Genomic DNA, 15380 nt, shown 5'->3' with positions numbered 1-15380 from the left:
CTTCTGTCTCTTTGTAGATAATATTTTCATCATTTGGCTGAAGTTGCAGCTCATGTTGCAATGACATTAGTTCATTTCTGCAAAATTGAACTCTGGTGTTAATATTGCCAAAGGTATTTGTATTCCACTCCTTTAGTGCTGCTTTACAGGCTTTGAGCTTTTGACATAAGATGTAAGGGGGGGATCCATGCACATTAACATTCCAAGCAGATCTGATAATATCAAGAAATTGAGGATGAGTACTCCACATGTTAAAGAATCTAAACGGTTTCTTGCCTCTTTGTGTCGATTTTTCTGCGTGTATATACATTAAAGAATGGTCAGAAAACAAAGGAGCACCATACTCAAGAAGTGAATCTGGGTAAACTGTTAACCATTCATGATTAATCAAACACCTATCAAGTCGAGCCATTATTTTTCTGTTAGCAGCACCTTGATTACTCCAGGAGAGCCAATTACCCACAGATTTCATATCAAACAATGCTGCAGTGTCAATGTAATCATTAAAACTTTGAAGCTGGCTTTTTGAAAGTTGTCTACCCCCCTCTTTTTCATTTGTGTACCGAACAGTATTAAAGTCTCCAAGAACAATCCAAGGTACATTGAGACAACCATTTACAATATTAGTCAGGTCAGACCAAAGAGTATTTCTTTCTTGCATACTGTTTGAAGCATATATACCAGTGAGATTGAATTGACAACCATTCTTTTTATCCTCTACCTTAAGATGAATGAATTGATCAGTAGCAGAAATAAACCAAGCATTAATAGAGTTAGGATGCCATAAGACCCATATTCTATCAAAAGTTTCATTTGAGTCATTGGTAAACAATTCTGCGTCCGGCCATATTAAATTCTTTTGAGCTTGAACGCGCGATTGTTTAATTTTCGAATAACAATATCACATGCGGCAGACTTGATTATTCTGTTGAGCTCCCGACATTTCTCCGGCTTATTAAGTCCGCGAACATTCCCGCATGTTATCTTCATTAGTAATAAACAAATGAAAAGGTAGTAAGGAATACATCCTACGACTTTGGATGGATTGTACCATCCTTTTTCTTATCCTTCGGTTTTGTATTTTCCTCCCGCACAATATCCTTACCTTTTATGGCTTTATTCCTATATTTATCCACTTCATCTACAGCTTGCAGATTTTTAAACTTTAAAGTACCTTGAATCATGTGGTCTTGATTGGCAGGGTTTTTTGAAGCTCGATAAGATTGTTGCAGCACAATATCCTGGATAGTACTTATTGGAGCAGCCTGGCTAGAGAGGTTTGTTGGGGCATGAGTTTGTTGAGACAGAATATCCTTGTTGGCGATGTTTGTTGAGGCCTAAGTTTGTTGAGGAAGAATATCCTTGCTGACGAGATTTGCTTGGACCTGAGTTCGTTGAGCGATTGTAGATGGATCCGATGGTATTGGAAGAGATGAAGTTCCTGACTTATGCTTCTCCTGTCCACTAGTACCATGGGAAACCTTTGTTGTGGAAGGCTCTGACATTATAGGCTGCAGAAAAGATTCATCTATTGCTTACGAAAAGAGAAGGAATACATGGCTATTTATAGGGCTTCTAAACCCTAACTCCTAATAGGACTCCTACTTAAGACTCTTACTTCTAACCAACTCCTAATAGGACTCCTAGTCAAAACTCCTATTCCCTTACAACTCCTAATTCTTCTTTAAGAAAATACCTCCTACATGAATGCCCCTCTCAATTAGGACTCTCCTAGCTAGAGTCCTAATAGAATGTCCCTCTCAATTAGGACTCTCCTAGCTAGAGTCCTAACAGTTTTACATGAATGTCCCTCTCAATTAGGACTCTCCAAGCTAGAGTCCTAACAGACCCGCCCTCTTCAAATCAGCCTTGTCCTCGAGGCTGATGATTCGTGAATTCTAGGAATTTGATCTTCAAGTCGTCATAGTTCTCCCAAGTGAAATCTTCTATTGGTAGGTTCGCCCACTATATTAGCACTTTATTAGTGGGTCGTCATCGTCGAGTCACGATCCGTCGATCAATAATGGCACTTGGCTAGGTCTGGAGTTCTCTTTGGGTAGTCATATTTGGTGGGTGGCTTTGGGCTATCTCCAAGCACCTATTTAAAACATTTGTCTGGCTGTTGGTTTGTGGGTGATATGTCGTACTCCTTTTCAATTTAGTAACCTGCATATGGAATAACTTTGTCCAAAATCTGCTCTTGAAGATACAAGTAGAATTTGTCACAAGCACAATGCGTCCCTTATAGCATAATTCTTTTGAGTCCCGATTGTAATGAGCCACAAAGCTTGGTGCTTCCTCTCATTTTTTTTGTATCTTACTGGTCTCCGAATCTCCCTACCATTCCATCTCAATATCCTCAAGGAAGTCGCTGGTTGGAAGTAAAACGACAAAAAATTCAGCTTGCTCAGGTAGTTGTGAAAGCGCATCTGCAACAACATTCTCTTTCCACCTTTTGTAAGTTATTTCATAATCAAATCCAAGAAGTTTTGTTACCCATTTTTGCTGCTCGGTGGAAAGATATCTTCTGCTCCAAGAGATATTTTAGGTTTTTATGGTCGGTCTTGATTTGAAAGTATCTCCTGATCAAGTATGATCTCCACCTCGTTGCTGCGTGCACAATGGCGAGCATCTCCTTATCATATGTTAACATGTTTTGATACGGGGGAGACAATGTCTTGCTAATGTATATGAGTGGTCGACCATCTTGCATGAGAACGTCTCCCATTCTGTCTCCAGATGCATCAGCCTTAATGATGAAGGGTCGGTTGAAATCTGGTAGCGCTAGCACCGGCGTCGTCGTTATGGCTGCCTTAAGTTTGTCGAAGGCAGTGGAGGCTCTAACGGACCATTGGAAGATATCTTTTTCTAGTAAGGAAGTAAGTGGTGCGCTGATGTTTCCATAGTTTTTCACGAACTTACGGTAGTAGCATGTTAAACCCAAAAAGTCATGTAGCAATTTTATGTTCCTCGGGGTAGGCCAGTTTTGCATTGCTTCATTTTTTAAGGGGTCCACCGTCACACCTTCCTCTGATATGATATGCCCAAGATATTTCACCTTTTGTTGAAGAAAGTAAAAGTTCGTAGTGGCCGTTGTGTGTTCGAAAGGCGGTTTTCGGTATAACTTCTTCATACACTCGTATTTGATAATACCCGGATCGAAGGTCCAGCTTTGTGAAGATTTGTGCTCCCTTTCATCTAGCAATACATCTGCTATTGGAATAAGGTATTTGTTCTTGATGGTTATGTCATTGAGAGCTCGATAATCAACGTATATTCGCCATGTTCCGTCCTTCTTGTGTACAAGTAGCACCGGTGAAAAGTAGAGGTTGCAACTTGGCCGAATAACTCTTATTTCAAGCATCTCTTTTAAAATCCTTTCTATTTCATCATTCTGGAGATGTGGATACCGATATGGCTGAGTATTTGCTGGAGATTTGATTGGAAAAATCATTATACAATGATCATGCCGACAACTAAGAGGTAGGTTGTGCGGCTCGTCAAATATATCTGAAAATTCAGCAAGCAAAGGAAATAGGTTTGGAACTTCAAATTCTATTGGCTCTCCTTTAATTTGCTGCTCAAGTTGTACCAAAAAGCCCCTGTATGCTTTATGTTAAATCTCATATTTTGATGATGAAACTACTTGATATATGTTTATGATTTAATCTGCGTTTTGAGTGACGCAGGATGCTTCGATCAGGATGAGACAATTAAAGCAGGAAAATCATGTTGTGCCGAAGGAACATGTCAGAAGATTGGACGTCGGGCCGGTGGATCGGTCGGCGTATCGACAGAAGGCTTCGGGCCGTGGACTCGGGCATTCGGCCAAGAAGAGCAGGTATTGTGCCAAGGATATCGGAGTTGCCGAGTCAACTGGCCGATTGGGCAATAGGCTGCAGGAGAGGACGATGCGCCGAAGAATCGGACGAAGCGTCGAGAGACCAATGACATGTCGGACAACTTGGTTAATTGCTTAGGATTAATTGTCTCGATCGAAGTTTTGTTTTGTTGTGCAGGATTAACTACGATGAGAGTAAGACAAGCAGCAGGAGTTGCGCCGGAGTCAAGATCATGATCACGTTGGGAGTTCGAGAGTTCGACGGAAGTTCGGACGGTCGTCGGAGGTTCAGAGAGAACAGATCCGAGAAGTCCAGAAGCTTGCCAAGCGAAGCTCGTCGGAACTCGCCAAGTGGATCGTCGCAAAGTCCAGGAGTATGCCGGATGTCCGCAGAAGGATCACCGAAGGTTATCGGTTGATCGACGGAAGTTGGCCGGAAACTCGCCGGAAGAAGCGATTGACGCATCGGAGCAAAGCTGCAGAAGTTGTCTTAGAGATATTCGTAGTTAGCACGATGATTAAGCATGAAAATGGGAGGTGATCCCATTAGCTTAATCTTGGGGCAATTGGGCCCCTGAAAAGATTCAAAGTGGGTCGAATGGAGTGAACCATTCGGACCCTGATTGCACCAGGAGGTGCAACCGCCCCAGCCAGGAGGTGCAACCGCCTGGGCTGTGGGGTTGAGAGGTGCAACCGTCCCAGCCAGGAGGTGCAACCGCCAGGGTTGCAAGGCTGGGAGGTGCAACCGCCCCAGCCAGGAGGTGCAACCGCCAGGGTTGCAAGGCTGGGAGGTGCAACCGCTCCAGCCAAGAGGTTGCACCGCCAGAGCTCAAGTTCCGAGCTCTGCCAGGCGATGCAACCACCGAGCTCAGTCTTCGAGCTCTGGCAGAGTGGTGCATCAGCCTGAGCTCAGTCTCGAGCTTTGCCAGGTGATGCATTCACCAAGCTCAGTCTTCGAGCTCTGGCAGAATGGTGCATCAGCTTGAGCTCAGTTTGGAGCTCTGCCAAGTGATGCAACCACCAAGCTCAGATTTCGAGCTCTGCCAGGTGATGCAACCACCAAGCTCAGTCTTCGAGCTCTGCCAGGTGATGCAACCATCGAGCTCAGTCTTCGAGCTCTGGCAGAGAGAAGCAATCGACAGAGCTCAGTCTTCGAGCTCTGCCAGGCGGTGCCACCTCTCCAGTCGAGAGGTGCAACCGCCTGATCCCAGAATTCTGGGATTTGATCGATTTGATCGTTTTGAGCTCGAATTTTGAATTGGGTTGGGGCCTATAAATACCCCACCCATTCAGCACTGAAAAGACAACAGACCTACACCGAAATCTTGATCTTTTCTGTGATTCTAAGAGCTCAAAAGTGTTGTAAATCCTTTAAGTCTCCTCCTTCTGTTCTTCAAGTTTTCAGTTGTAAAGTGAGGAGAGAAAGGTCTATAAAGGTTGTCTCCTAAGCCTATCAAAAGGAGAGAAATTGTAAGAGGGAAGTTTGGCCTTCGCCCATTGAAGGAAGGCACCTAGTTGACGTCGGCAACCTCATCGGTGGAGGAAGCCAAAAGTGGAGTAGGTCAAGGCTGACCGAACCACTCTAAATCTCTGGTTTGCGTTTAATTTCGAGTACTTTATCATTACTGCAAACCTCCCTCATCACTACTGCTCTCTGCGCTTTCACGAACAAGTTCTAAGAGCTGTTCTTCCAAATCTGCATTCAGACGTAACAGTATTTTCATACATTACAGTTTACGTTTACGTTTGATTCTGCAGAACTGTTTTCCGTGCTTTTACGAACGAGCTTCTTTGCAGTTTACGCTTACATTTTAATCCTATTAATAACTGCAATCTGTCCTCTATGATTTTACGAACGAGTTTCAACATTTAGACGCAAAACTGCATTCAGACGTAAATCGGCTTTCCTCGCTCAATCGTCAGATTTCAGTTCACGTTTACGTCTTGATTTCAACTGCATACTGCCTTCTGCGAGTATACAAACGAGTTTCAAAGTTTAGACGTAAATCTGCGTTTAGACGTAAATCTGCGTTTAGACGTAAAACTGCGTTTAGACGTAAAACTGCGTTTAGACGTAAAACTGCGTTTAGACGTAAAACTGCGTTTAGACGTAAAACTGCGTTTAGACGTAAATCTGCATTTAGACGTAAATCTGAGTTTAGACGCAAAACTGCGCTTAGACGCAAAACTGCGCTTAGACGCAAAACTGCGCTTAAACGCAATCTGCGCTTAGACGCAAACTGCACTTAGATACAAACTGAGAATTTGCTTTTGCATCATAATAGTTTTTGAACGATCGCAGCTTTTGATTTTAATCGCTGTAAGATTTCCGCTGCACTAATTCACCCCCCCCCCTCTTAGTGCTCTCGATCCTAACAATTGGTATCAGAGCCAGGTTATTTCTCATTTCGGATTTACACCCGAGAGAAATGACTTTTCAAGAGGGCTGTTCGGTCTTTCGTCCACCGTTCTTTAACGGATTGGACTACACTTATTGGAAAACTCGAATGAGAGTTTTCTTAATTTCTCTAAATCTGGATTTATGGAATATCATTGAAAACGGTTTTCAACTTCCCTCCAAACCGATGAACGAATGGTCGGTTTTGGAGAAGAAGAATTTTTCTTTAAACGCAAAGGCTATGAATGCCTTATTTTGCGCATTGGACAAAAATGAGTTCAATCGGATTTCTACGTGTGAAACGGCTTTCGATATTTGGCGCACTCTTGAAATCACGCACGGGGGAACTAGTAGAGTCAAAGACTCGAAAGTTAATATTCTACTGCTTGATTTCGAGCTTTTTCATATGAAACCAAGCGAAACCGTTGTTGACATGTACACCCGTTTTACGGATGTCGTCAATGGTTTAAAATCACTTGGTAAAAGCTTTTCGGATTTTGAACTCGTTAACAAAGTTTTGCGCTCACTTTCTAAAACTTGGGATTCAAAAGTAACTGCTATTCAAGAATCGAAAAACTTGAACCATTTTCCACTTGAAGAACTAATTGGTTCATTGATCACATATGAAATGACGTGCAATGCACGTGAAGAACTTGAGAACCACCTTCCAAAGAACAGGAAGGATTTGGAACTCTGGACAAATGAATGCCACTTGAGCGATGACTCAAGTGATGAGGACAATGATGAACAAACCAACCTTCCAAAGAACAGGAAGGATTTGGGACATAGAACATTTGAAGACCACTCGAGCATAAGCTCAAGTGATGGTGAACTTAAAATGAAACGAAAATTAAAAAGCAAAAAGAATAGAACTACTTGCTTTAAACGCAAGAAGAAGAACAAAAAATGGGATGAATCGAGCTCATCCGAAGACGAGAAAGTCAACAAAAGCGAGGCGGCAAACTACGCCTTACTAGCTTACGACATTGAGGTAATTAAAATGCCTTTGGTTTATTTTGAAATTACTTGATGCTTTCATGATATATTTTCTTTTTTAGTTTAGAACTAATTTTCTTGAAAATTACATGTTTAAAAATAAAAATACAAAAATTATGATCATGCTGATAATTTCGAAAATAAAATTGCATATTTTATGATAAACAAACAAAATGATTTTGATCATGGTTAAGAAGTAATAATGTGTATCATGTTTGATTAACATTGTTGAATGAAATCACGTTTGATTTAAAGTAATGCATAAAGATGTAATATGAAATGGTTATTAACAATTTTATGCATGTGATTTTAAGTTATCCATGATCATGAGCTTGTTTGATCTTCTTGACTTAAATTCAAGATCTATAGCAAAAATCATGTTTGAATATATGAAAGTGTTAATTTCATTTTCGGATTCAGTTAACAATTGGTATCCTAACAATCGGATTTTCTCATACACTTATGAAAAATATTTTTCTAAAATGGATTTGATAAAATGATTCATGCTTATAAACTCCATCTTGAAATATGAATGATAGTGTTTTTGCTTGCAAAGATTTGTTTCACATTCATATCTCCTATGATTCGTGTGCAGAAAAAGAATTTATAAATCATAACACAATGTGATTTCTTATGCAAAAATAAAGTGCTTTTGTGATTCTTTGCTAAAGAGAATAATTATTAAAATCATGATCTTGATAACATGAAGCTCTTTATAAATCAAGATCGTTCATTATGCTCCCTACATTTATCAAAAAGGAGTTTTTCAAATGAAATGCAATTCAATGAAGTGTCATTTTGATATCTTGAAACTTGGAATATTTTAAAATGTGATCTTTGATAAGAATGTTTCAAGTTGCTCCTTTTACTATATCTTTTCAAATGAATCATAAGCCTTGATATCATATATCTTATAATGCAAGATTTCTTTGCCTTATGCTTATCTTAATTTGGCATATAAAGACTAAGGCATGCTTAGATGAAAAAGAATCTCTTAAAAAATGCTTTTCCCATTTGATCGAGATTAATGATTTCATGATATTTTATGAATCTCGAAATTAATTTTAATGACTTGATTATGAACTTCAAGTTAATGATTTAATTTGAATAAGTTTTATCTAAATCATAATCTTGATCTTGCAAAATTGAAGTCACAAATAATATCTTGTGGTAGTCATGAATTGATACTCACAATATGAAAACATTGATATTCATGACTTAAAATGGATTGAAACATTGTATGCTTAATTTAATCATTCTCCTATGTTTCAAAAATTCCTTGAATGCCTTATGTGATGATTGAAAACTAATCTGCTTTATGATGAATCACGAATCATGACTTGATCTATGATGTAAAAGCCTTGAAATGATTGAAATATTTAACACTTTTATGCTCTTCCCCCTACCTTCTTCTTGTTCTCAATGATAAAATGGGGAGAAGTTTTGATCATGCATGGTAGGATATAATTTGACAAAATTGATACCATCATGATATGAAACATTAATGTAATTATGAATGGTGATATGATATCATGCATGTAATACTTCAACTTATGATAATAATGCATGCAATGATAAAATATTCATGATGAAAAATTGTCTTGACATTCATAACTTGATTATCCATCATTTGTCATGATTTTGAAATCGTTCTAAAAGGAAAAGAGAACTACAAAACTGTATTCTCTCTTTCATTTTTACAATGACAAAGGGGGAGATAGCTAGCTTGTACAAGTCAAGAAGATGCAAAAACTTGATTGCAAGCTTGCCTATTTTAAGAAGCAAATATTGCTAACTTGCTTATTTCAAGAAGAAAAATTGTCTTCTTGAACATCACTATCTTGAATATCTCAAGAAGCAAAACTTGCAATTTGCACATTGCAATAGGAAGCAAGAATCATGAGCTTACACAAGAAATTTATCTTGCATTTGCTTTCAAAATTTTTGCTAGCTTATATATTGTGAAACTTGTATATCATAAAAATTGCTAGCTTGTTGGTCTAAAGAGAAGCAAAAAGTTGCTATCTCAAAAGAAGAAAATGTGCTATCTTGCCTATCTCAAGAGGCAAAAATGCTAACTTGCGCATCTAGCAAAATGAGCAAAATTTTCAAGAAGCAAGAGTTGCCTTCTTGAACATCTGTAATTTGCTAGCTTGCATAATATAGAACCTGCTATCTTGAACATTACCAAAAGTGCTATCTTATATGCTATAAAACTTGCATATCTAAAACTTGATAGCATGAATGTTCTAAGCATGATGTAACACTTGCTAAATCTTCTAGCTCCAAGATTGCATGATGATAAAACTTGATATTATGATTTTCATGCAAAGAGTTGAATCAATATCACAAACACTTCATTGTGATACTTCTCCTTTTTGTTGATGACAAAGGGGGAGAAGTATGTTGATGAAAGTATGTTGATGACATGACATGTGATGCATAAGTTTATGCATAAGTTCATGTTGACGTGTTGCAAGTATTCATGATGAATATTGCAATGACTTGAATTCAGTTTGAATTCAAGGTTCTATCAATATGGCATATTGATAGGGGGAGTTTGTTTAAACTCCGGGAGTTAAGTTTAACTCTGTCATCAAGTGGTTGTCATCATCAAAAAGGGGGAGATTGTTGAATCTCGTATTTTGATGATGAAACTACTTGATATATGTTTATGATTTAATCTGCGTTTTGAGTGACGCAGGATGCTTCGATCAGGATGAGACAATTAAAGCAGGAAAATCATGTTGTGCCGAAGGAACATGTCAGAAGATTGGACGTCGGGCCGGTGGATCGGTCGGCGTATCGACAGAAGGCTTCGGGCCGTGGACTCGGGCATTCGGCCAAGAAGAGCAGGTATTGTGCCAAGGATATCGGAGTTGCGGAGTCAACTGGCCGATTGGGCAATAGGCTGCAGGAGAGGACGATGCGCCGAAGAATCGGACGAAGCGTCGAGAGACCAATGACATGTCGGACAACTTGGTTAATTGCTTAGGATTAATTGTCTCGATCGAAGTTTTGTTTTGTTGTGCAGGATTAACTACGATGAGAGTAAGACAAGCAGCAGGAGTTGCGCCGGAGTCAAGATCATGATCACGTTGGGAGTTCGAGAGTTCGACGGAAGTTCGGACGGTCGTCGGAGGTTCAAAGAGAACAGATCCGAGAAGTCCAGAAGCTTGCCAAGCGAAGCTCGTCGGAACTCGCCAAGTGGATCGTCGCAAAGTCCAGGAGTATGCCGGATGTCCGCAGAAGGATCACCGAAGGTTATCGGTTGATCGACGGAAGTTGGCCGGAAACTCGCCGGAAGAAGCGATTGACGCATCGGAGCAAAGCTGCAGAAGTTGTCTTAGAGATATTCGTAGTTAGCACGATGATTAAGCATGAAAATGGGAGGTGATCCCATTAGCTTAATCTTGGGGCAATTGGGCCCCTGAAAAGATTCAAAGTGGGTCGAATGGAGTGAACCATTCGGACCCTGATTGCACCAGGAGGTGCAACCGCCCCAGCCAGGAGGTGCAACCGCCTGGGCTGTGGGGTTGAGAGGTGCAACCGCCCCAGCCAGGAGGTGCAACCGCCAGGGTTGCAAGGCTGGGAGGTGCAACCGCCCCAGCCAGGAGGTGCAACCGCCAGGGTTGCAAGGCTGGGAGGTGCAACCGCTCCAGCCAAGAGGTTGCACCGCCAGAGCTCAAGTTCCGAGCTCTGCCAGGCGATGCAACCACCGAGCTCAGTCTTCGAGCTCTGGCAGAGTGGTGCATCAGCCTGAGCTCAGTCTCGAGCTTTGCCAGGTGATGCATTCACCAAGCTCAGTCTTCGAGCTCTGGCAGAATGGTGCATTAGCTTGAGCTCAGTTTGGAGCTCTGCCAAGTGATGCAACCACCAAGCTCAGATTTCGAGCTCTGCCAGGTGATGCAACCACCAAGCTCAGTCTTCGAGCTCTGCCAGGTGATGCAACCATCGAGCTCAGTCTTCGAGCTCTGGCAGAGAGAAGCAATCGACAGAGCTCAGTCTTCGAGCTCTGCCAGGCGGTGCCACCTCTCCAGTCGAGAGGTGCAACCGCCTGATCCCAGAATTCTGGGATTTGATCGATTTGATCGTTTTGAGCTCGAATTTTGAATTGGGTTGGGGCCTATAAATACCCCACCCATTCAGCACTGAAAAGACAACAGACCTACACCGAAATCTTGATCTTTTCTGTGATTCTAAGAGCTCAAAAGTGTTGTAAATCCTTTAAGTCTCCTCCTTCTGTTCTTCAAGTTTTCAGTTGTAAAGTGAGGAGAGAAAGGTCTGTAAAGGTTGTCTCCTAAGCCTGTCAAAAGGAGAGAAATTGTAAGAGGGAAGTTTGGCCTTCGCCCATTGAAGGAAGGCACCTAGTTGACGTCGGCAACCTCATCGGTGGAGGAAGCCAAAAGTGGAGTAGGTCAAGGCTGACCGAACCACTCTAAATCTCTGGTTTGCGTTTAATTTCGAGTACTTTATCATTACTGCAAACCTCCCTCATCACTACTGCTCTCTGCGCTTTCACGAACAAGTTCTAAGAGCTGTTCTTCCAAATCTGCATTCAGACGTAACAGTATTTTCATACATTACAGTTTACGTTTACGTTTGATTCTGCAGAACTGTTTTCCGTGCTTTTACGAACGAGCTTCTTTGTAGTTTACGCTTACATTTTAATCCTATTAATAACTGCAATCTGTCCTCTATGATTTTACGAACGAGTTTCAACATTTAGACGCAAAACTGCATTCAGACGTAAATCGGCTTTCCTCGCTCAATCGTCAGATTTCAGTTCACGTTTACGTCTTGATTTCAACTGCATACTGCCTTCTGCGAGTATACAAACGAGTTTCAAAGTTTAGACGTAAATCTGCGTTTAGACGTAAATCTGCGTTTAGACGTAAAACTACGTTTAGACGTAAATCTGCGTTTAGACGTAAAACTGCGTTTAGACGTAAAACTGCGTTTAGACGTAAAACTGCGTTTAGACGTAAATCTGCGTTTAGACGTAAAACTGCGTTTAGACGTAAATCTGCATTTAGACGTAAATCTGAGTTTAGACGCAAAACTGCGCTTAGACGCAAAACTGCGCTTAGACGCAAAACTGCGCTTAAACGCAATCTGCGCTTAGACGCAAACTGCACTTAGATACAAACTGAGAATTTGCTTTTGCATCATAATAGTTTTTGAACGATCGCAGCTTTTGATTTTAATCGCTGTAAGATTTCCGCTGCACTAATTCACCCCCCCCCCCTCTTAGTGCTCTCGATCCTAACACTTTATGCAAAACCTTCTCCATTTGTTGTGTGCAAATCATCGTTACATCGCCCTCACGTTTCCCATGCAGTATCACCTGTTTCTCCTTACTATAAAATTTTATAAATAGTTGCATAAAATTCCAAGAAATATCACTTAATGTCATCAACCATTTAATTCTGAGTATGGCCTCATGATCATCAAGAGGGAGGAGGAAGAAATATGCAATTATCTCTTGGTCCTGTAGTAATAGTTTCACCTGCGGGCACCTATGATCATACTTCAAAATCCGTCCATTGGCGACCATAACGACAAACCTGTTGCAATTCTCAATAGGTAAGTTCATATGGATAGCAACCTTACTGTTTAGGAAGTTATTAGTGCTGCCCGTGTCGATGAGAACAATGATCGGTTGTTGTTTGAGAAGGCCTCCAACTTTCATCGTTTGCGGGTTTGAGTAGCCAACTAGTGTATGTACTGTAACTTCGGTCGGTTGTGGCTCTTCTTCTACATCTTTTTCTTCATGTTCAAGGCTCTCTTCTGAATGTTCAATGACCTCTTCTTCTATCGGTTCAATCATAAGAAGTCCTCCTTTACTATAGGGATGCACACGACTCCACGGCTCGTCACAATGCCAATCATAAGAAGTTCTCTTATTGACCTCTTTGGTGTAGGGACTTGGTCGATAGTAGGGTGGGCTGAAAGGCTTCAATATTACTGGTTGATGAGTGACCCTAGTCCTCCGAGCTTCATGGTTCAATTGCTCCTCTTAATGTCGTGCGAAAGAGATGGCTGCCATAAGTGTATACGGTTGTCGCGCTTTAACTTCTCCTCGGATCTCCAGCTTTAAGCCCTCAATGAAGGTCCTCAATAGTTGTTTTTGAGACCAATCACGAGTTTGATTAGATAACCTTTCAAACCTGGTTTGGTACTCCTGAATGGTGGAGGTTTGTCGGATCTTTGCTAGTTGTTCGTCAATATTCTCGTAATTGGTTGGTCTAAAGCGAATCAATAGTCCTTCTTTGAATTGTCGCCATGAAAGGACTCCATAAGTATGTTCAAAACAGTCAAACCACTGTATAGCATCCCCTTCAAGATGTATAGCGGTAATTTTCACCATAGATACATCCGCGGTTTTGTGGTACCGAAAATATCGCTCCGCGCGCGAGATCCAACCAATCGGGTCTCCTTCTTCCCGTCTAGGGAAGTTCACTCTCATGCATGGATAGTTGGGGTCAGTCATATAGCCTCCCCTCCCTTGGAAGTCATCTATTCGGGCTTGGTGTGATTGGGCAAAGCTCTCTCCTTGATTTGATTTCTTCGGGCTTAGAGGTCGGCCCAATTTAGTATATGCCCCCAAATCTCTCTTTTGTTGTTGGGTTTAAGGCATCTATAGGTTGAGAGAAGTGATGGTTGAAAGGGTTGGTGGATTGGTGCATATAGGCTGCGGTTTAGGCTTGTTTTGTGGCTGTTTTGGGTAAAGTTTGAGGGTGTGGTCTGGTAGAGTTTTAGGGTTGTGGATGAAAGTTTTGGATCTGTGGTAGATGGTAGCAAAGGTTTGACAGAAATCCATAGAAGTTGCAGCAAGTATATGCTGTCTTGTAAGAGTAGAATTGTCGTCGAAGAAACAATGGTTTCTCGACGTACTTTCCACCAAAAACTTAAGAGAATTGAGGAGGGAATTGATAGCAAAATCACAGTTTATATGACAGCAAGGATATCTAATTTAATCAAGAAAATTTTGGCAGTATAACAGCAAGGAAATTGGTGCAAGTTGCAATTGCAGAATTGTCGTCGAAAAATTTCAGCAATATAGGAACGAATTTTTTAATTTTTTATTTATTTTCGAATAGGGATAACTAAATTGCAGCAGTAGTAAGGTAGGAAACTAGAACCTGTTGCAATTCACAAGGAGATCAAAGGATGATCTGCGGTGGTGGAGATGACGGTGGAATTTGGCGATGATCTTTTAAGCAATTGTGGGAATTGCTTTGGGCGGTTGTGGAGGGTTGATGGATGGCAGTGGAAGGGCAGCGAGATGCCAAGAACGCTGCTCTGATACCAGGTGTTAGAACCCTTGCAGATTCTAAACTTGGGGTTGATCTCTTTAGGGGATCGGCCTCCTTGGAACTCTATAGGGGTTCCTTCCTCCAAGTTGCGGCTCAAATGCTGCAGAAAAGATTCATCTATTGCTTATGAAAAGAGAAGGAATGCATGGTTATTTATAGGGCTTCAAACCCTAACTCCTAATAGGACTCCTACTTAAGACTCTTACTTCTAACCAACTCTTAATAGGACTCCTAGTCAAGACTCTTATTCCCCTACAACTCCTAATTCTTCTCTAAGAAAATACCTCCTACATGAATGCCCCTCTCAATTAGGACTCTCCTAGCTAGAGTCCTAATAGAATGTCCCTCTTAATTAGGACTCTCCTAGCTAGAGTTCTAACAGTTTTACATGAATGTCCCTCTCAATTAGGACTCTCCAAGCTAGAGTCCTAACACTTCTCTACTGATACCGGGGAGGGTAAAAATTCAGAATGGATTTCGAAAGAACACCGATAGAACAGTTGTTCAGATAGAAAATGTCACAGAAGGCAATGAACGAACTATTGAAGAAACTTCGGTAAAACAAAAAATAGTTCACCACTAAGTTTAAAATCAAAAGGGATACAGGAAGATCATCACCCTAATGACAATAAACAAGGATAAAAAACTGAAAGCAAAAGACTCACCACTCAAGGACACTTCCAAGAGATACAGAGTTCACAAGAGCACTCCAAGAGAGCTTATGCCAATATCCTCAGTTTTCTAAAGTCTTTTCTAAGCCCTAAAGCCCAAAATAAATACTAGTGCATGAAACAACCCTTCATGCATAGGAAATTTCGAAATTAAG

Source organism: Musa acuminata, chromosome BXJ1-7 (genome assembly GCF_036884655.1).
Source record: "Musa acuminata AAA Group cultivar baxijiao chromosome BXJ1-7, Cavendish_Baxijiao_AAA, whole genome shotgun sequence".
Classification (NCBI taxonomy): Eukaryota; Viridiplantae; Streptophyta; class Magnoliopsida; order Zingiberales; family Musaceae; genus Musa; species Musa acuminata.
Note: the sequence above shows the minus strand (reverse complement) of the source record.